This window comes from Anopheles gambiae, chromosome 3 (genome assembly GCF_943734735.2).
Source record: "Anopheles gambiae chromosome 3, idAnoGambNW_F1_1, whole genome shotgun sequence".
NCBI lineage: Eukaryota > Metazoa > Arthropoda > Insecta > Diptera > Culicidae > Anopheles > Anopheles gambiae.
Window position 1 is genome coordinate 18,403,565 of NC_064602.1, and position 23,170 is coordinate 18,426,734.

Sequence of the window (23,170 nt, forward strand, 5' to 3'; positions counted from 1 at the left end):
GAAACCGGTGCCTATTTGTGTGCGAACCTTACGCCGAACCACCACCGACCGAGGAACGCGCGTCCGCCGCGAATGCATCGCGCAAGTGAAACGCAAGTGTGTATGTTCTTTTTCCTGTTCCCTTCTTCGGTCGCCAGCGAAGTACTGCGCGGCGTCCAGTCCAGTGACTAAAGGTGAATCTGCATGCAACAAACAGCATTAGCAGTCGGTAACAGTGCTAAACAACAAAAAATTGAGTGAAAAACGAAAACAACCCCAAACTCGGTGGTGCTCTGAAATTTCAAAAAAAAGGTGCAAAGTGGAGGTTGTGTTGCTTTGCGGCAAACGAGAAATTACGCCAAGATCGCTAAGATACGCCAACGCAGAGAGAGGCCGTACATGCTTAACGCGTGGCAAACAGTGCACCAAAACCGATCGATGCAAACAGTGCATTTTTATCTCTGCCACGGTTGCCATTTTTTTTCAAGTGTTCGGCCACGTGCGGTCAGTGAGGGTCGGCGCAAACGGTGCGGCGAACATACATCGTTCGGCAATTCGGGTTTGCAAAGCGCAGTGTATAGTGAGAAAAATATATTTTAATCTCAAAGCCCACGAGCTGCTACAGCTTACCAAGTTGCGGAGTGCAATAATAGTTTTTGCGTGCAAAAAGTGCCGTTCGCGTGAAGTGGCCCGCAACTGCGTCTTAGAAGCTTGTGAGAAAAAAGAAGCTTGTGATTATAACGATTGCTTAGAATTAGCTCCCAAGTGTGTTCCTGTGACACGGCAGCAGCAAGTTTCCCGGTTCCAGGCCAGTAACTCCACCAACCCCACACAAAAAAAAACACGAAACACGTCGTCGTAAAATATATCGTCCGTTCCTGCCGCTGTACAGGTAGGTTGGCCCCGGTATTAATTGGAAAGCTTCGTAAAACTGTCATAAAATCAACGACCGAAGCTTCTTCCTCCTGACGGTGACCTGTGACGAAACGTTCAAACCTCACATGAGGACATGATTTCTTCCTCCTGGCATGGGGGTTCACCCTCCAGTTCTTCGCAAGGGGGTGTGTCTTTCTAAGAGGAGCTTGATGCACACACACAGAAAAAAAACCAAAGGGAACGAACCCTTTGCTGGGGTTGAATAGGCATTTGGAAGGAAAACGCAAAGATCGACCCACGAAGATAGCCCCGAGCCTTCCTGCTTCTGTTCTTCTGCATCGCCAAAGCGCTGGCTGCTCTGCATTTTTCCTGGTGCTTCTTTCGGGGTCCATTGCCTTCCCTCGGGTACATAATATTTATGTTGTACTTTGAAGCGTTTTTTTCTGTTAATACTTTGTCCCGCCTTTGCCTCCGCTTCGTCACGCAACACCGCAAACTCACTCACTCACCAACACCACCGGCACCAGCAGCAGCAGCAGCAACAGCGGTCAATTGTTTCGGTCATTAGCGGACATGCGAAGGCCCTTCAAGAATGCGCTGCCAGGCCCGTCATACAGGTTCGTTAGGCCGTGTCCGTTTGCTTGAGGAAGGGCACAACCAGCACACACACACCACTGGCATACCTTAACATAAATGTCTGTATGTGTGTGTATTTGTATGCTTTCCGATGGTTTCGACCAGTTCGACAGAACCAGTTTCTTGAGTCAGCCAGAAGGAGGCTCCTTTTTGTCGGTGTGTTTGGCCGCACGGTACAGTGTGTGGAATGATCTCAATGCTGCAAAAGCAACGATCTATAGCTGGGGTCGCTAGCTGTGAAGCAGGTTTCGTTCCACACGCCGGGCGAGTTCTTGTTCAGGTTCAAGCCTTTTCATTCGATCCTCTGTTCCGCTGCTCTGTAGAGTCGGCAGAAACACAGGGTTTGCCATTCGTTCATTCCAATAAAAAGGGTCGAGATCGAGCTTCTCTTTATCAATGGTTCGAGGTTGAGCTGGGTGTGATAGCTTTTCCACAAACATCTCTTCTCAGCCTGCAGTCGTGGTGCGCGAAGTATGATCATTGAATGATCACGGTACAAATGATGATCTACATTTGGGGCAAAAAATAAAACGGTGCATTACAGTCCCATGCCTTCTTTGCTGGATGGTATGTGTGTGTGTGTGTGTTTGTGTGTGCACCAATTTCTTTAAATGCATATGTAGCACCTGTGCGTTCTGTTGCACTCGCGTTGCGCACGTACCTGTTGCATTCGTACCGGCGTCGGGGCGTCATTCTTGTGCCAGTCGGCAAAGTGGTGTAAGTAACGGGGTTTTGGTAGCGCATAGAATACCATAAATGAATCTTGGGCACATACAAGCATACATACGCGCGTGCGATTGTGGCGTGTCGAGATGGATGGGATAGATAGTACTGGAGCGTGTGTTCGGTAACTTGAAATATTTAATGATAGTTGCACTAATCTTTTTCCGTCTCTTATCGGCGGCAGTGTTCCGATTTGTGCATGTGTGGGCTTTTTTATCTTGTCAATGTCGTTTTAATGTGGCTTAGAGCAGGGTTCTATGTTACTTATAATTGGAAGAATGTCATCTGAAATGTTAGTTGTAGCCTAGCACATTAAGCAGGATAAAAATGCATTAATAGGTAAAATATGAAATGAACAGTAATCGGAGACATGTCGGCTTCTATAAGTCAAAATTCCAAAAATCACATATGATAGAAAGGGCATTGCAGACCTACATGTTCTTATGCATCCATTCCAACAATTTTTACACTGGATGATATAGTTCTTATATTTCTTAAATTGTCCTGGTTGTATTCTCATAATTGGTTTGAAGAACTTAAAGACCCTAACACTATGAGCACCAAAAAATACTTAAACTATCAACAGATATGAGAGAACTTCAAACTTCTAATGTTATTTTAGAATTACTGTACATACTGTTCCCCGATGTACAAAACCTCTACAATGTTACTAACACCTGATAGGTATCAAATAGTTCCCTTGACGCTTGGTAATTACAGTTCATGAGCGATTTTGAAACCAACCAACTGAAAGAACCAAGAAACAAGTTCACAATCTAATTGGAGTATTGATAATTAGATTTACTCAACTTATTTTGGTCGTTCCCTCGAAATATGAAGCTAATTTCGATAGCTTTATTTTAAAATAGAAATTGCTTTATAACCTTGATCCTCTAAGCCATAACATTCGCAGCAGCTAGTATTGTTTTACACTGGCCTTCACTTCTTACCGACAGCGATTGTTGTGTCAAAGAGAAGAAGTAAGTCTTACTTCAAGACGTTGCAGTATTTAGAAGTTTACGTGTCTGACATAAAACTATTGTGTGTGTTGTCATAAACCTTAACAATAATTCCAGCATAAATATGTAAATAAGGCATAACACCATTCTCGATACAGGTGGTATGTTTACCATTTCAATTGCCATGATTATTGGAATCAAGTACAGATACTTAAGATAATACTTAAACACATAAATATTTAATTTTAGAGACAAATCTGAACCTAACCGAAACCCAAGGCTCTTATACGTCCCAATTCTCCTCCTCCCATGAATATAGTTTGGGCATTTCTATCACACCAAAACAACACACCGTCAAATGATAATGTGACATGTTTTGGAATGTGTCTTATCACAAATAGAAATGCTTATCATAATGTGGTAGCATTATCAAATCCTCACCATCATTAACCTGCATGAAATGACCAGACATAGCGCTTTTGAAACCGGTGGAATAATAAAGTGCACCTTTTAGCAATAACTCCTTGGTTTTGATGATGTTAGTCGTTCATAATGAGTTAGAATTAACCTTTCATTAGTTTTATCGCCATTTATCGATACCGGAATCAAATTAACCCTATCATCTTCCACGCTTAGAGCTGTAATTTTCCAACCAAAAAAGTTGTCAACATGTCTCTGATCCTTTGTTTCGGCGGGTTTGACTTTTGGCGTAGACATTGTTTACATCGTAATCCTGCGTGTTATTAGCATAACTTATCATTTACACCTTCCATGTCCGGTCGAACTCACACGCTGGAGAGGTTGTTTTGGAGCCTCGCCGACCAATGGTATGCAAATGATCAGTTTACCTTCTCGGGAACTCCCTCAGCCGATGCGTGAAACACGATACGACACTTTGTGTTTTTCTGTCACTTGTCAAGACACCACGAACAAGGCTGTTCCAGCCCGGGGGGTGTTGGGTGCGAGCTGCTTGGAATTCACCCTTATTTACCGTTTAATTAACATCCATTGACACTCCCGCGAATCATATTACCGCGTAGTTTCGGTTACGGTTGGTGTGCCCGCTCGCATATGTGTGCCGGTCCATTCTTAAAATCGATTCGCATTTGGCTTCGGTTTTTGTGGAGTGCCCCAGAGTTGCTAGGCCGCCGAAAGGGGGTCGTCCCTGTCGATGCACGTTCTTGTGCAGCAGAGGTTAACCTTCACGTGGTAGGGCAAAAATGCTGGTGTATCGATCGGCGGTAGCTGCTCGTGGTTGCAGAAACTGGTTCTTGTTTTCAATATCACTAAATCATCAAACGTGTGCACGGCTCGACCGCGCGCATGCACAAACACACTGTTACAGGTTGCTGTACCGTACTGCCGTGGAAAGCCGTGTTGAGTGGAGGGGTTGAGGACTAATTTGCTGTAAAAAAGGCATAGCGAAGCAGAGGAACGCCAAACGGATGACCGTAAGGCAAGTGTGCTTGTGTTTCGTGCTGCAATTGGGGGGAGGAAACCGGAAAAATGCAACCCAAGTACCTTCCCATCGCCACCACACTGTGTCTATATGTGTGTGGTGTGTGTGTGCGGTGGTGCATTCCTCTGCACGAGAACGTGCAGCTCTCTTCATCACGCTACGGTCGAAGAATGCAGTTCTTCCGTTTTTGCCAAACGGGTTGATTGATAAGTACCGATTTGTTTCCAAAATAAGGTAACTTGGTCAACAAACTTATCCAATCAGACGGAGACATGAATTCCCAGAGCGAATCGATCCCCGTGGTACAAGTGCATCTGGGAGACGACTTGGGCGTAGAGGGTGCTCCAAAGCTGCACTCTTTGATTGACCGCTTGTAAAACTTACAACATCATCAACCATCAACCCCAATATCGATCACCTCCCCTCATTTTGCCATTTCTGACACTCGGCGTGATCATGGTGTAGGAGTGGGTCGCCCCGCTATCAGTTTACGCGACAAATGGCGTTTGACCAAAAGCGTAATGTGTTGGAATGATAAATCGAACCGAGCGCTGGCGTTGAGATTGGGTTTCACAGTGAAATCACTGGCCAGCGAACCGGGCGTGCGGGCGTTCAAGTGAATTAATTCGCGTGCGCACTCGGTTAGGAGGGCGCGGGTTTAAAATGGGGTTGCGCAACAACGTGTCTGAGTATAGTTTGAGACGATTCACCGATTTTTTAGTACGATGACAGATGAGTGGAGCCACGTGCGGGTAGGATTCAAGTTGGATAAGACGCAGAGCTAACCGTTTTATTGGGCATCTTTGGTTCAATATTTTGGTAGCGAATGATGGCAGGTGGAACAATTAAGCAGGTCACTGTATTAAATAAGATAAACTGAGGTGATGTGTTTGTTATAACTAACTTTTCTATCATAAATGTTCTATAAAGTAGAAAAGATAGTTGAATTTTGAAGAATTTTGGGATATTCGACGCACGCTGATGTCTTCATCAGAAGATGTGAAATAGGAAGCTGACAGAACAAAACTAGGAACTGTAAAACATGTAATTTTATGTTGAACTGATTAAATCGGAAAGTAAGATAAGAGACGCTCATAATAATTCAAAACTTCAAAGATGAGAGCATGGATCTTGTTTCCTTTCTTAAAGAAGTCTTGACCAAGATCCGGGTTTTACGCCTCTATCTACTCAGAATTCCATTCGAATGGATTCTGCTCGTCAACCGATGTATCTGATGAGAGTTTAATAATCCACTACTTGCCACAAACAACCTCATCCAATAAAAATGCCAACAATGAAGTGCGCCGCTGCTGACAAGCTCTCCTTTCTGCACATTTGTGCAATCGATTAAGGCGAGTCGTAGAAGCGCGCTTGCTTGTCACGATCGCTACACTATCTGGAGCGTTACGGCGATCCGTTACTAGGAGGTTCCATTGCCGAGTGATCCGACCACTTCCACAGTATCCGGTGCAGCTGACGAAGGTAATGGATCTGGCGGTACCGCGCCGAAGTACGACGCACCGCGCTTGGCTTTTAATTAGCGTCATTGTCGCTGCATAGATTTCGCGGGCTGCGTCCCGCCACACAAACACCCCGAGAGAGCACGCTTTTCAGGGTGAAGCGCATGAATAAACGCTAGAATTGTTTCGGTGTGTAATTGCCGGTATCGGACTGAATCGCCCTCCCCGGGGTGGGAATGATGCTTGGCTGATAATCGCCCGGTGACATCAGCAATGGGACACTGGGGGATGGGTAAGAATTAAAGCAACTTCGCTGAGAATTCTGCGAGATTGTCGACGAAGGTATGAAGATGTGAAGGGAGTTGAGTAGTACCTTTATATTAATTTTAAAAAAAAGAAAGCAAGGTTTCACATTTACAATATTATCACATTAAATACACCTCAGAAGTTCTCAGAGGCATATTATTAAATAAGCCTCTCAGAAGTAAATTTCCACACAGCAATGTTATTGCCTAACACAATCAAACGCTTGTCTCGGAAGAGCAGAATTAAATTACTTTTAATTACTATCGCTTTCGCTGTTATAATGATTGATACTTTCAAAATGATTTGAAGAAATTTCAACAATTAACTTAACAACATCTCATTAAGCCACTGAAAAGACGCCGTTCGGTTGTATTAAACGGCTCTTTAGAGCTTTCAAATTATTCACACAACTGTTGATCCCAGTGGAATTTGTGCCGCTTTTGTTGTAATAAACGGAAAAATCTGAATCTCTCCCCCAAATGCAAAACGGTGAAAATGGTCGTTGACATTTAAAAACATGGGACCCAAAGCTGACATGAAACATCCCGGTGGCGGGTGAAAAATAAGAGCTGATGGAAGCTAGAAGAACGCTGAATGCTGCATTCACCTGTCGTGGCTGGGTTAGATGCAGCAGCACTAGCTGGCAGAGTGCTGAGACAAAAGTGTACAAACAGTTCATTCGCTACCCAAGCGTGACAAGCGGTACAGGTGGCCGGAGGGCACAGCCGCGGGACAGATTTATGCAAATTCGTCACAATGGGAGCTTTTCACCTTTGCCAGCGCGAGGCAATGCAGATCAGATGGGTTTAATCTACTTTAAACAATAGCGTAGGCTCTGCGAGTGCAGCCCAGCTCTCACACGACTGCATTCCATCGTCCTTCCCCAGCCTCCACTTACTATAACAACGATCGTGCTGCGATCGATCAAAGAAGATCTTCTGCAGGGGCATCTTCCACCTCATATCCATACCGCGGTGGCACACATTTCGCGGGTTCGTCGTTTTCTGCGCGATATACCAACGGTGTGGCCAAAAAGATGTTGCTGTGTGTGTGTGGTGGAAAGGAAAGCTAGCACAATGACAGTGTGTCGGTGTGTTGGTCTGTGTTGCGAGCGATTTTCATCGCACGTCGCTTTTCCTTCATTTCGTTCGTTTCGCGCAATCTTACCAGAGGGACGCTCCAAGGTGTTGCTGCGAGCAGGTCGAGCATCGTTTTGGGAACTGTGTTGTCGCTGTGTGTGTGAGAGCGATACTTCTTTTATGCCCGGCATTTTTTTTTTTTAATTTTTACTCGATTCATGTTCATCCCTTCCCATCTCATTTTCACCACATTATGTTTTGCGCCCTGGGAGAAGGCAAATTGTAGGTCTTTCGTTGTCTCTTCCTTTCCTTCTTCTCCTGTTTTTTTTTCTTCTCCTTTTCTGCACTGCGATCATCGTGACCGTGGCAGATGTCGGCGGTGCGATTGGGAACCCAATATCATTTCACCTGTATCATTGTATGCACATGTGTGTATGCGTGTGTATTTGCGATTGCAATTTAATTTCGCTTGACGATTGAAGAAGGCTTTTTGATATCGGGCTCAGCGTAGAGGGAAAGAAAATTAGGAAACGAATAGCACCACACGAAAGCAACGAAACGTTGCTACTCTTCACCATCCATTTTCAGCGCTTTTGAGGGGAGACTAGCACAGGCACTAAAGTTCAAATAATAGAGCGGCTTTAGCACAAACCACCAAGGAACAAAAAAACTTTCCCTCCAATGGTGCCAACGGTGGCCGATGGGTTTTCGGTTTCAGTTGTTGATTAGTCCCGCCATTCCGGTAAAAAAAAAAAAACCCATCGAAAGTTCCGCGAAAACAACCCAACGGTAAACAGGGGGGAGCTGGCCAGTTTTCTTCGACGGCCGTTTCCGGCGGCCCGGGCCTATGCAATTGCGGAACGGAAATGAAGCACAGCCCTCCCAAGGCAGACACGCGCCCTTCGCTCAATTCGATCGATCAGACTCGAAGTTTCTGCCGAACGATCGTCAGCAAATCAGCCAAAATGCAACAATTGCATATCGTTCATTTTCTTGAAATCACCTCACAACAGGAAAGGAGGGAGTTTTCTTCGTCTTCGTTTGGGAAATGCGCATGGAAAGTGTAAGTGGCGCTGGAAAGGAATCGTTAATCCCCGCGAAAGGCGTTGTTGGGCGCTGCGGGCGAAATGGAAAACTGTTTTCCCGTGTTCGTTTGATTAACGATCTGAATTGGGGTCAGCCTTTGAAGGGTGCTGCGCGTAATCGGAACGTAATCCCGCAAACACTCGGCGAGCTTATTTGCAGTCGGTGTAACGCACACACAGTGGCGCTTGGTTTCGGGCGGATTAACTCTCGGTGTAATGGGATACCGGGAAGCGAAAGTACGGAGTAATGAAAGTATTCTTTGAATGAATGAAGTTGGATTTAAAATGCAAACAATGATTTAAAAAGGTGCTAATGATAGAGATTTGGACGGCTATCGATTTCGGGTAGTTAAGTATTTTCCGAGAAAATCCATTTTCTTACAGTAGCATGCAAATAAATCCGTCCAGGTTGAGTTCTCTAATGTCTTTCCAATAATGTGCCTTTAATTTTTGAAGGTTCTCATTTGCTGTAAAAAACTAGACAAATCAACATGTAATACCTCTGACAGGCTTGAACACAGAATTGAAGTGGATGTTACAAGCGTAATCTAAGGAATTGCTGTCAGGATTTTGCGAGATACTATTAAGGTCAAAGTCATCATTAAGGTCAATTTCATACGTATGTCTCATATGAGGAACTAAATTATCAATATTATTATATGACTGGATAGTAGTCTTCGTGTGATGCATCTTATATCTAATTGCTCTTACATCCAAAGACATCTGCAGCTCGCTGGAAGTTACGGGAAGGGTTCAGGCAATACAATAGGAGAATTTAAGTCCACCAATGACCATATATTAATATTTGTCGAAGAAGTGCCTTTTTGAAATGTAGTTCGGTATCTGAACTGGCACATCAAATAAGTAAAACTCGGAGCAAGTTTAGATCTTTGAAAGAGCATGTGAAAGAGTTCCATCATACATGTTGTTAAGCATTACCATATTCAATAAAATTGGTTCCAATCCGTCATTCCTAATAAATCAGTAAAAGCTAGTTATCTGTTCGCTTATTGAGAACAGAAATCTTCTTAAGGCCTACAACGACCAACTTCTTAAGGATCTTAAAATGTTCTTCAAAATGATCTATTTCGATATTGTATACCTTTTTGTACCATTCTTTTAGCTCTGTAATTAACTTCCAATAAACTCCAAAGAACTCTTCCTTTGCAACTCTTCCCTACGCGAAAGCTATTCATAATTATTCTTGAACAGTTTTGAAAACATAATGGCCAACAAAATAAGCCCCACTCCAATGTCACCCACCTGGGGAGAGGCGAGCAATTTTAGAAATTAAATCCTCAATCCTTGTTACGCTGTCCAACCTGTCTTGTTCATGCATCTGGACTACTTTGCCCTTGGAACGCTCCAGTCCTGTTCTCGCTGCGTGCCAAAGCGCTCCGGCACTAGTTCCACCTCAAACAACTCGCACTTAAAACCCGATTCAACGCGCAAGTTTTTCGTAGTAACAACTGCACCTTTCTGACGTACACTCACAGCCGAGCAATGTGTGCACTGCCCTAATGGCCGCAATTAGCCCGTGTTATTGATTCCGATGTGCGAGAGCTGGAAGATGGAAACGGGAGAAGAAAAAAAAACCAAAACAAAACGGAATAGTAACGAGAGGAATTACCCTTTAGCAGCGGGCACGACCTCCTTATGCCTCCTTTCACCAATCGAACCGCAGCACTGTGCTGGGTTTTGGTAGGAATTGGTAGAAATGAAACTGCAACAGTGTTTGCTATGGTATGGCAGAGCTGAGAATGTGAAACAGGTTTTTCGGCGATTCGACCGCTACGAAGCTGCTGATCCTATGCCAGGGCGGTTAGATTGGGTCTGCGCGACCTTATTTGAAGCCCCGTTTAGGTGTGGGCGCACTGTTGAGGCTGCCCGGGTGTGGCAGAAGAGGTGGAAGCATCGGGATCAATCCCAATACGTTGTACTTTCTGCTTTCACATCTCATCACACTCTTAGTTTCCAATAGCAGCAGTGCTGATCAATCAACCTTCTTTCTGGGTGGACCATAAAGCGTTAGTTTCGATCAATTCCAACGCCGGCATCGAAACGATGCTTGCTTACCCTTTTGTGTCGTGGATGACTCTTCAAAAATTCAAAACTCAAAGCCGTCGAGATTTTTCGTTTCTTTCTTCGGCGGAGGTAATAAACAAAAAAGCAAACACCGAAGGTATGTCTTCCAGACCATATCTTCCGGTTTCCCTTAAAACCCTGGGTATAGGAGATTTCATGTTATCTTCATTTTCTGTGTCTGTGCTTCAGTGTCCTATAAACTCAAACCAAGCATTGGAGTCGTTGTTTTTTTTTTGTGGGTTCGGATATGTCTCCCCTACTTCCAAACAAAACAACGAAGGCATGTAGACGCCACGCGGGAGATAGCAAAACGTGATACGTCGAGGTGTGTACCGCTTTCGACCGCGGTTTAAATACCTTCGGAGCCACCACCCCACACAGATATCCACATTCGCCGTAAAACCGGTCAAAGTAAGCGGGATACTAACGAGTTCTTTGCTCCAAACCCCCAAACGGACCGGTAGAGTTCAGCGAGGTCTATGCGCCAGGGTCTCGACATCATCGTGCTAAAACTATTTGTCATTAAAGCTAACGCTATATTAAGTTTTGCCGGTTCGTTCGTGCCTTTGCTTTGTGTCGTCGTATCGGTGGAAATGCTTCGTTGAGTACCAAACCCGCGGGACAAAGTGTTGCGTGCGAGGAAGGAAAGAAAAACCCCCCACAGTCAGCGCTAGCTGGGCTAGTCTGGATGCGAAGAGCCACATAAATATGGTGCCTAATTGACCGGTTGGTTCGTTCGGTGACTTGCCAAACTAACTCACGCGTCCCGAACCCGGGGTCCAGTTTCGAAAAGCAACGGACCTGCTAGCGAACGGGACGCGAAAGTTGTTACACCCGGTCATCCCGGTCTCCGGCGGGAGCTGCGAATGGCAATGCGACATGGCAATGGGGCCAACCAGGGGCGTTTGCGTGAGCGGACTTGTGAATTTGTGGTGCAAAAATTTCGAGCACTCAACAGTGCTGCCGGACGGAGTTTGGGTGTCGTTTATTTTCTTAGGTCACTGGGCTTGCTTCTTATTCTTTTCCTGATCGTTCCGAAGTGGTTCCGTTTTATCGCAATTTCCTAGGTGTGGTTGGTGGACTGTAGTTTCTTGCTGGCATAGAGCATAGATTCGTTCCAGTTGTATGACTTTTTCTCAGAAAATAATCTGACGTTGTTTTGTTTTTAATAGTTTCATTAATTTTACTGAAGAAGGTAATGATTTCCTTATTCTTTAGAATGGCTGTATTTATCAGATCTCATCACAAAACAGCTAATGAAGATGACCCTGCAAAGATATTCTATCTTACATCTATTCCCAAACGGCTATAAAAGCAGATAAATTAGGTTAACAGTTTGCTTTTAAAATCTAGCCACTGCATCTTGAAAGCAATAGGAAGTTTATCTCATTTGAAATCCCTTCATCATGCCACGATCCAATCGATCGCAGCTGTTTTGCTCATCTAACAGGTGCGTACGGTAGTTCCCGTGGCGGAGTCTATATTCTACCTTGCTTGCTCTCACACTTTCAAAGATTATCGCGAAAATACCGTCATCCACCTTGAATCATACCGTTCAACACCGACTCGAGATGACGTGATCGTCACAAACACCACCATTAAGTCGATCAATCGTTGGTACGTTCGAACGCGACAATATGCGTACCGACAATAGGCCTAACCTCCGGCAAGAGACTTGCACTAGGCGTTGTCTGAACAACGGTTAACCACGAGCTGCTAGAACAAGTTTGTCGGATATTTTTTTCGAACTTGTTTAGGCGGCATATGTTGCTAATGCCGGTGTGTTGTACAGCTTGATCACCGTCATTAGTCTAGTGTGATGGGGAGAGGACAGCGTGTAGTGCTTGTTCAAAGCCTTGATCTATACCGGACTTCATTCGTGGCACGTATTCGCCAGCTGACTCATACGATCGAATCTTCATTGACGGTTGTTCAAATACAGATATTACCTACTTTCAAAGGAAATAATTGTTGATAAAATCTCTATGGCTATGCTTCAAATGTTTGTCTTAAATGGATAATGTCCCAATTATGAATAATTTTCTAGTTAAAAAACTGATCCTTGACATACGATATTATTACGTAAGGTTCTTAGTTTTATGGTTCTTTGTGACTGATTTTAAGTTCTTGAATTCATTTTTATGATGGTATTCAATGCGCTCTCAGAACGCTCTCATCCCATGCTGTTGGGCTTGGTCATCAGGAGGTCTACAACGTGAATGCATTGCAAAAATGACGGAAGATCATTTGGCAACAGTAAAGGTCACTGGCAATCACTCCATCAACTAGGTTATGCCAATCCCAGCGTGGAGCTGAATATTCCGGGAAGGAACATAAAACACGGTCTGCTCACACCGGCTCAGTTGTACATCGACTAACCGTTAGCTGGCGATTAAGTCGAAATGAAGTGACGGACAAAGCAAGAAAGAGAGTCAACCGAACTCATTGAAGACAACGCTCGGGCCAAGACTGTGGGAATGATCTTGAAGAAGTGATTTCTTCTGTTGGTGCTAAATGCAATTAGGTAGTGTGTGTGAGCATGACGCACCATGGAGTCTGTTTTGGCAATGACACTTTTAAGCTTTTTGTCAACAACCAGTCGGTGAGATATTGTCACAAAGTGTGAAATATAACAGCCTGTTGGTGCTGTTGCGATTAAGGCATGGTCAATGAATTGAACTCGTCGTAAAAAGCGCACCCTGAGTGTTTAAGAACATTTGTAAACCGCATTAAATTAACACAAGTTTAGTTAAGATGCTATTGTTTCTAGAAAATAGTCTTCCAACGCCTACGCGCGGACCGTCTGCTCAAGAGCACATCTTTACGGCGCAATTCATCGTCAGAAGATCGGTAATAAGGTATGCCTTCATTGCCGGGTGTTTGTTGTTTTCGCGACAAAACGCTCAACTCCCTCATCCGTTCCCAGTCTACTTACTCAAACACAGGTGCCGATCGGTCAGTTATTTATACATTCGCTGCTGCAAAGCTGTTCAATTAATCATTATTTATGATTGCCACAAGGACATACCGCGGACACACAGGCGATGAATGTCGCAAGACGCTGAGTGAAACAACAAAGTGCACTACCATCTCAGCGAGAACAAACTGCCGAGAAATGGTACAAAGAACTGCCGTGCGCTGCAAGCGACGAACCCTTAGATTCGTCAGTTGGTGCGCCATTGCTGTGCGAACAAATATGCATCCGGTCTGATGCAAGCGATCGGGGCTACGATTAAATGAAATGGAATCGAATTTTTCGTAGTAGAAGGTGAAGTGGGTGATTGTTTTTCGTTGCAATTTCCTCTCACCCCCGTGCCGAATCGAATCCGGTTTAAACCGCTGCCCAAATCGCTCGCATAAGAAAAGCGGGACGAAAAGCCCCGAAAACCCGGCTCGCGTGTGTGTGTGTGAAGGCAAATGTGGGGTGTAATGACACGCTTGAAAGCTGTCTCAGTGTCTTAGTGACTAGGCTGGCTGGTGGAGGTTCAATTTCAAAGCGATTGAGTTACGATCGATTGAGTCATTTAGCGCGATTGAGACTTGCTTTTTTTATGTTGCTGTCTTATGGATACGTGGCTGTGAGTTTCACATTTGGAATGAGGGGCTGAAGCTGACTAGGTTTTTTTTTTGTTCGTGTCCAGTAGACAAACCCGTTGACGTTAAGAGGACAGTTAAAGGTTGATTTGCATTGCGGCCTTTTTCTATTGTGTAGCGATTGTAGCGTGTTGCTTTTACAATTGATTTCTATCTGTAAATTAGAATGCTAATAAAACAGTGAGAGAGGAAGAGAGAGAGAGAGAGAGAGAGAGAGAGAGAGAGAGAGAGAGAGACATAGACAGAGAAAATGGAAATTATTTCACAATTTTAAGCTTATGCTCATTCGTGATCAAGATTCGTTAGACGAAAGGCTAAGGGCCATGCCTCGATTTGCGTGGCTCAGAACAATCTCCGCAGAACGGCTTAAGATTGGCGTGATGTAGGCTAATTCCACCTTCCCCCTCCTCCCCCCCACAACTTTCGTGGAATGAAAACGTGTCCGGTTCCACCCCCGTGAGCTTGAGAGTGAGAGAACCACCACCAGCAACTGTTTGCATATTTTCGACGCCATCCACCTCAACCATGTTGAAAGGGTGCCAAACATCGAAAGCAAAATGACCAACACAGCACAGCGCGGACAGTGGGAAAAGGCCACGAAGCACGCGGGAAGTAATATGCTTGTTGCAATCAGAGTTGCGAAAGTGAGAAATTTGCCATCTCTCGCCCGCCCGCGCGCACTACATGACGCGTCGTACCGTGTAGGAGGTGTTTCGCCGTAAACATGCCAAATGCTTGTTTGAGCTGGGAAGATGGAAGGAGGATGCAAGAAGAGGGCTGCACTTTTTAATGTGCCCGTTTTTTTTGCAGTCCTCAACCGCATAGACGGGTGTGATGTGCATGTGCAAAACGATTCGACGAGAGCCATTGGCTGCAAAAGATTGCAGCTAAACTTTCGCGCCAGATCCACCACCGCCGTCGGGCTGTTGGTGTCGCTCCGTGGGAGAGGCTTTTCGGGGTGCATGCTATGACATCATTTGCCCGGTGTTGGGGGAGTGAAGCCAGCGGTTGACCGAAGAGAATGTGATTCAGCTTTTTTTTAAACAAATGCTCACGAATGTAGAAATGCGTGACATGAATGGAATGTTTCTGCACAAAACACTCGCCCGGCAATGGAATGGTGAATATAATTTCTCATTTTTGCTTGACACCTCGCGGCTGCGGGGTTCGTATGATTATTGCATTTAAATCTTTCTCGAAAGCTTACCAGCGAGCTTTTGGAGCAAGCATGCAATGGAACGAAACAGTTGAGCCACCTTGAAACTTATGATCCGTGATTGTTATCTCTAAAGTGTGCAAAGCAAAGGTTGAACCATCAACAAAAGAAGGAAAAACACAAAACGTCTCCACAAGCCACCAACCTTTGATAAGAAACTTATGCTCGTTTTTTTCACAAAAACTGCCACTCCGCCGTGTTGGAAAATAATGACTATATTTTTGTTTGCTTTTTGACCGGCCCGCTATAATCACTGTGTGTGTGTCTTTGCTGGCGAAGGAGTGCCTTTTTGTGTTTATTTTTCTCAGCCCTCCTCCTCCGTCCCTCCTCTCTGGGGCCCTATGGCAAGGGATGGGGGTGCGTTTAATGGACACAAGCTCGACCGGAACGAATCCGGTATGGTGTGGTGGGAAACAAAAAGCGCAAAAAGGTGGAAATCACTACCATTACACCCGTCGGGCAGTTCTTTTGGACCGATTGTTACCTAATCAGAGTGGTGCCTCGAATGTGCCTTTCAACCTTTGACTTCTTCCACTTCCCACTTTAACTGTGCGACACCCAACGCACCTCCGCAGTTCGATCGGCTGTCATCTGATTATGGAGACAGCCAGGGACGTGTTCGCTTTCCATACTGCTGCGAGGGTGAAAATATAGGTGTACGCAAACGAGCAATGAGCAATTGTATTGTTTGGGGACCCTCCGAGGAGTGAAAAACGCCGGCGGTGGGAAAACGCATTTGGCGAAACACACACTCACACAGTTGGATGAAGATCGAGCAATGAAAACAGAAACATGACAAGAAAACATGGAAAAGAAATTTTGATCACAGCAGCGCAGCGAAAAGGGTTCGCGATGAAGTTTTTAAATTTCTGCTGCTGCTGCTGGGATGTTGTGAATTCGAGAAATGTTGTGGAGGCGTTGCTTATAAAAGGGTTCACCATCAACACAGCCACCTCAAGGGGAAGCCCCAGAAAAGAGCGTCCAAAAATGGTTTCCCTCCCCGATCGCGGCGCGCGATCGAGATCGAGTGAAAGTAAAGCCCACCGGAATGGAATGAAGGTGTGTGTGTGCGTGTGTGCAGGGGTAGGTGGTAGTGGAGTGTGAGTATTGAATTGTGTGCTGTTTGTATCGGTTTTTAATTTCACATTCACAAATTTTGATGTGAATCAAACGCGAAGAAAAAAACGCCTGCTGTTTCTCATCGATACATTTACCATCGGCGGGAGGTAAGGCGAGCAAAATCGATCGACCGGAGGGTGGGCAGGGCTGAAGGGAGGGATCGCTAGACAAACGTGTGACTCGGTTGTGCCAGTGTTGCGTTTCGTCTGCGGTCTTAAAGGCGGGCGCGCGCACTGTCTAATGGCATGTCGATCACGAGTGCAATCGGTTCGATTGCGCCGCCTTTAAGCGCGGCCGTCTGGCTTGCGGTTGGTGCGGCTTGGACTGGACCGTGTTTTATTTCTTGCAGCAAGAATGCGCTTGCACACAGTGGAAATGCAAATTTTTCGTTTCGGCTGCGGAACGAAGCGGAAGGAACACAGCATTGGCGTGAAGAAATCATAAAACTGCACACGCTCGTTCGGTGCAAGGCAATAAATAATGAAGCATTTTCATATGTCGTTAATTTATGGGTTGAGTATCAAATTCGGGGGGGTGGGGAAGTATTGGGTGTTTTGTTTCTTACTAGAGTTAGTTTGTGGTGATCAAGCAAACGTACCAAAAGGGCCAATGGCCAATGGTGTTGCCGCAGATTTGTTTGCTCGTGTGCAATGCATGAGTACATTTGATGTTGGAATGTTAATTAGAAAAAAGGATTTGAGTATTACAATGGAAATGCAATTATTATTGATATGGACCCTTTGTATGCATGAACTGTTTAAGTAGGTCGTTAATGGATGTAATTATTTGTGAAAACTTGTATTGTTATGAAAACATTACTGTAATGAATATCTGATACTGTGAATGGGTTAAAATGGAGCAGCTATCAATCTGATTAAAATTTAACGTGTCCGATATGAATTGCTTCAGTAGCGTCAATGTCAACGTCCTACATATAATGCACAATCGACCTGAGTTCAAGTCTCAATATAAAAAAAGCTAAATTTGAACGTTCAATGTATTTGCTGATGTTTTAAAATTCAATCATATTTATAGAGCTCCCATCATTTTAACCTAACCTTGAATATTTTTGTTTTTTTAACAAAATGGAAAAAACATAATTTTAAGAAGAAGAATTTTATAATTTTGCTAAGGATATAACATGCTTTAGGCTAAATTGTTTGCCTCATAGAAGGTTAGGCCTTTCTTTTATACCAAAATGATTACTAATGTGTGACATGTAACTAAATTTAGTAAACAATATTAACAACAATATTACTTAACAATATTTAGTAAACAATATTAATATTAATGTATGTAAAAAATATAAAAAAATACTAAGCAATTGTAACAATTTTCGTAAAGGACGGATAAATATTTCTTATGAAGCACAACATATAGCTAATCGTTGTTGAACTTATTGACCGTTTGCTGCTACTCAATTATTGGAATAATGTTTAAATTATTTTTATGATATGCTCATCGCTATTATGTTATTTTGTGTGTGGAAAAAATAAAATAAATTTAAGTCTTTTATTGGCGTTTAATTTATTGCCAAAGGTTTGCAAATATAATCGCGAAATATGACACTCAATCAGTTAATTACTACATTCATTTTTAATAGTATTACACGAATCGATTTATTTCACACGCCGTCATGCGGCTGAAAATCAATTTTAATTAAACCTCTTGTCAGTCAAATTGACAGCGTTGCAATGCTCTACGTTGGAGCAAAAAAGCCATGTGCAACCATAAGAAAATGCTGATCTTTTCTTTGATTAAAGGATGGTTGATTGTTGCTACTCCGGTTTTTTTCGGCATGAAGTATGGTCGCTTTTTGTCAACCAGCATCCCTAAATGCTACACTTTCACAAGCCTCAAAAAAACACACACACACTGACACCATCTTGCCATAATGGAGAACAAGGTTAGGTTCTTTTCTTGTGGGAACCTCAGCCAGTGCTCCCGGTGATGGTACTGCCCCGGTGTGAACGCGGGAAGAAAAACCATCAAACCGCGCGCAGACTGTCAAACGGAACAAAAAATAGGCAGCTGGATACAAAACAAATGCATAGTCACTGGGGCTTTTTTGCAACAAACAAAACACATACCAAACTGAAGCTCCCCTCTGTACTCCTTTAAGCGTCGAAGGTGTTTGTTTCTTTGCTTGTGGATATTTTTTTTTACACAAACAGTCGCGTTAGTGCCGTTCCATGCCGGCACGCCAACAGTGGGTTTTGTTTTGGGAAACTAATTTTCGCTTTACCTCCCAATCTACTGCGGTGCACGGCGCTAAAACTATGCCATTAATGTGGGCTTTGTAATTAATTGCCAAATACCGACCAGTATTTGTGGCACAATTCTCGGAAGTACGGCTCAATTTTGCATCGTGGCTTTATGTTTTTATGCTTTTATTGAGTCATGCCACAATGAAGAGAAAAAAAAAACCACACAAAATCACCATAACCGTCGCGATGTTTTTAGCCGATTTGGGGCTACAGATTGCATGGACAAGATAAAACACTACACGACAGCAGCTTTTACGTGTCGCTTGGCCATAGGGAAGCATGAAAGGGCGGCCCATACCGTTCGTTATCACAGCACCGCACACAATCGTAACGATCGCTTACGACGCCCGGTGACGGACGGTGTCGTAAAGCCCGGCCACTACGCTTCAACCCCCAAGAGATAAACGTGTTTCCGCATGCAAAAAACAAAACGGGAAAACGCATAGATATATGGCAGCCGTATTCGAGCGCACGAAATCAAAGCCAATTGTGTAGCGAGTCTAGTTCTCCGTTTTTTTTCTATTTTCTTTCGCGAGCTGCAGTAAATCATCCGGGGCGTGTAATGTGGGCTGTGTGGATTGGACATTGGGCAGGGCGCACTGGCTCGTGGACACGGCTGATTGGTGCAGGAGAAAGCAATCGTTCATTATGCAACGGTGTGCAGGCGCTGCTTTAATCAATGCGCATGATATGCACGCTTGCCGGGTGGAATTTTGCGTGCAACCCACCCCCACCGCGTTTGAATGCAAATATCGTTAAGCTGTCTCGACAAATGAGAGGAGAGAAATGGGGGTTGTTAGGAGACACCCGTACCGTTTGAGGCTGTAATGGGTTATAATGAGTGTAATGGTGAATTGATGTAAAATTTGTTTTGGCACTATTGCTGCGGATCATTTATTGCAGCCGGGCGCGCAGTGAGAAAGCAAGCAATGATTGACGGATAAATGGATTTGTTCGATTTGCTGTGCTGCATGCAAATTTGTTGTATAATATTTGCATATTTATTGGTGGAATTTGATGTTTTTTGTTGTTGCTGTGTTTCTGATTGAACGGTTTCCATAAGCAAAGTGGCGTTATTTACTGCATCGAAACAAAATAAATAAAACAGCATTACTTGTGATTAGCCAGTCTGATCGTTTCAATGATCAATCAGATGAGTAAAGTGCATGGTATAAATCAAATATTTTGCTATTAATTTCAAGTGAAATAATATAAAATATTATCGTTTAATTTTATACATCATTTTCTACATTGAAAGGATAACAAAATAAAGCATATTGTAAATGATTTTGAAGAACCAGAAAAAGCACATGCTTCATTTATCTGAGTAGCACAGACAATTAAATATGCCAATTTTTCAGTATAAGTTTTAAGTTAAGTTTTTCCGAGTCAATTTCCATAGTCTTCAACAATTTGTCTCCACCTCCAAGATGTTTTTCAACAGCTGTCAAATGTGGTTTCTGCAGCACAATAATGTTTCATTTCTTCCACATGATTTTGCACATGCACATGAGCAGGAATCAGTTTGACAGTCATTTGCAGTGTGTTGAAAATCATGTGTAAGAACTGATATTTTATTGTGATGAAAATACACCATTTGATAGCCGTTGTTAACCATTTTCAAGGTTGTGAATAATGATTTGAACACTCGAAAATGCATTAAAAAAACCCTGTATTCTTCATTTCCTTGTTTTACGTTCCTGCAAATGACCTTATCAAGCATTTGAATATATGCTTTTTACATAATTATAATATTTTAAATTATTTTTGTTTAAAACCAATATCGATTGTTGCTCACAAATGTTAAATATAAATTGATCAATACGTTTTACTGCACAAAATAGGATACATTTTCACTATGTGCATCAGGTCCAATCAAATAAAAAATTGGGTACAAGCGAAAATATTTATTTATTTCCCTTAAAAAATAATATATAAAGTCGTCATACTTTTTATGCTTTAAGTTTGAGTAAGAACATTGCAAATTGCAGAGGTTAACATCTCTCCATATGTCACATATGTCTTCTGACTTTGACTTGTTTGTTTGTTTTATAGTTTATTATTATTATTATTTATTACTATTACAGGGTTTTCTAAGTCAGTTTCAAATGTAAACAGTGTTATTCACTTCATGAACCATTCACTTCATGTATCTAACCTTACAGGGATTTTCAAGTCACTTTCGAATGTGCACATAACTATTCACCACATCCAAGATGTTCTTCAACAGCTGTCAAATGGTGTATTTGCTTCAAAACAAAATTTCAGTTCTTACACATGATTTTCAACACATAACAAAGAACTGTCAAACTCAATCCAGCTTGAGGCGTGTTGAGAATCATGCTGAAAAATTTAAAATTATATTGATGGAAATGAAATATCCGATTGATGTAGATAACGTGGTGAATAACAATGTTTACATTTGAAAGTGACTTGGAAAACCCTGTAAAGCGCATTAAATACGAATGAAATGTTCAAGTGATTTTTGCTTTTAACATAAAAGTATTCAATGATTTTTAATTCATAATAATAATAATAATAATAATTCAACAAAACCCTTACATGATAAAAAAAGACATGCTTGATTCGCTCATCGAATTATGAAAGCGCAACCTTGCCAACCAAACCGTACACCTTACCCTAGATCGATTTGACCCTTCTAGTGTACTTCGCTCAAGTTCGCAAGCACTCTCCCACCGCGTAAGACGCTTTCTGCATTCTTGCACTTGACGTACAATGCGGCACTTTTTCCTGCATCTAACAGGATTAAGTTTCTATTCCCGGCCGCATACCGGAGAGCTGGCAAACAAACGACGCCCGAAACGCTTTAATTTAATAACCTCCAACAACAGCTTGTTCCTCCCAAAAACAATCCTCGATGGGCGCACTGTGTAGCACGGAAAGGTCAACTGCACGATGCAACAGTGCATCAGGCAGCTAATAATCATTGACGGTTGTTTGCTTTGTGTTTTCGTTCCTCCTTCCACGAATTGGGCAAAAGATTGAGCGAATCAGGAGGTTCATCGGCATCGACGTCCCAAAAACGTAAAGCACCAGAAGTGTGGCAGGCAAGGTAAGCTGGTATCGCAAACAACAATCCCCCCTCTCACCCGTGAAAACGAGGAAAACCCGTGCCCGAAGAAAAGCTCTTTGCACTGGCGAAATTTGGTTTTTGCATAACTACTACTTGGTTATGAATATCCGCTCCACGCCGAGGTTGGGCGCGCTTTTCGGCCAGTGTTTGTTGGAGGTGGAAATGGCACACGAGGAGAGCTTAGGCGAAACTTTAAACCAATATTTCATTACAACACGACCCTCCCCACCCGGAATGGTGCACGGAGAAGACGGTGCAGCCCGATTTATCTTCCCCGAGCATCGTACGTTTTTCCTGCGGCCATTCCGACATTCCAGCGAGTGGAAAATCAACTCGAAAAAGGTGAGCGACGGCATGACGGAGCGTCTAAGCGGGAAACATGACGTTCGGGTTGCGAAAAATCACGGAAATGATTGGAATTTGTGTGTTTTTTTTTAACTAAAATCGACACAGTCGGATTGGTTTTCTCTCATCCATTTCAATTTCTTACATTTCATCTGTGTAGCAAAAGCGATTTGAATTTTCTTTTCCTACCTCGGCTTGCTCTGAATGATTTTCCGTGCTTTTGAAATCTATTCCCGCTCGATTTAAGACCTTTTTTTCTGTGCCTTTTCCCGCAGAAAGCAAAACTGCATCTTCTTTCCCTCTTTAGCGCTCTCTCTATCTCTTTGTGCACCAAGATGCAATTGTCGATCGCTTACTATTGCTATTGCCGGAAGGATGGAAAGTATATCAACCCTCCTCCAATCAGGAAAGAAAGGAGGAAAAAACGAAAGCATTTTAACTGGCTTATTAGCTGTTAATTAATTGAGTCTATCGCTCAGGCGTGTTTGGTTTCGCTTGTTACAGAGCTTAGAGAAGCTGATCGATCAGATTGATCAGAAATTTCACTAAAGGGGAATACAAAACGAGATTTTTAAATAGATAATTTGATTAAAAGATAAATAATTTTGAAAGAAAAATAACTTGTTTGTCATCTCATCAACAGCCTAATTCACTAATTCAGCCCAATGCGTGCACTTTACGTCCAACATTACGTTAAATCAGCAAAAACTACATCACCACAACAACAGAGAAGCATTTTAGTACATTACGATTACTATTTACCGTCAATCGCTGTCAATCAATCACTACTCGCAGCCATTCAGCTCGCGCTGGCCCCGGCTAATGCTTTCGTTGACCCCAAACTTTGCCACACTCTAATAAATCGCTCTCGCCATCCCTCCATGCGGT

General features: G+C 43.2%; 1 protein-coding gene across 13 annotated transcripts in view; it reads left to right on the plus strand.

Moving 5' to 3' along the window:
• Nucleotides 1–23,170, plus strand: part of LOC5668367 (uncharacterized protein DDB_G0283357) — a 135,089-nt gene continuing 111,919 nt past the window's right edge. For 8 of the 13 annotated variants that reach the window (XR_009766473.1, XM_061660968.1, XM_061660970.1 and 5 more), the window contains exon 1: nt 2–871. The gene's annotated coding sequence lies outside the window, so the exon portion shown is untranslated. Of the gene's footprint in view, nt 872–23,170 lie in introns of all 13 variants that reach the window. The other 5 variants (XM_061660958.1, XM_061660959.1, XM_061660960.1 and 2 more) reach the window with 1 other exon arrangement.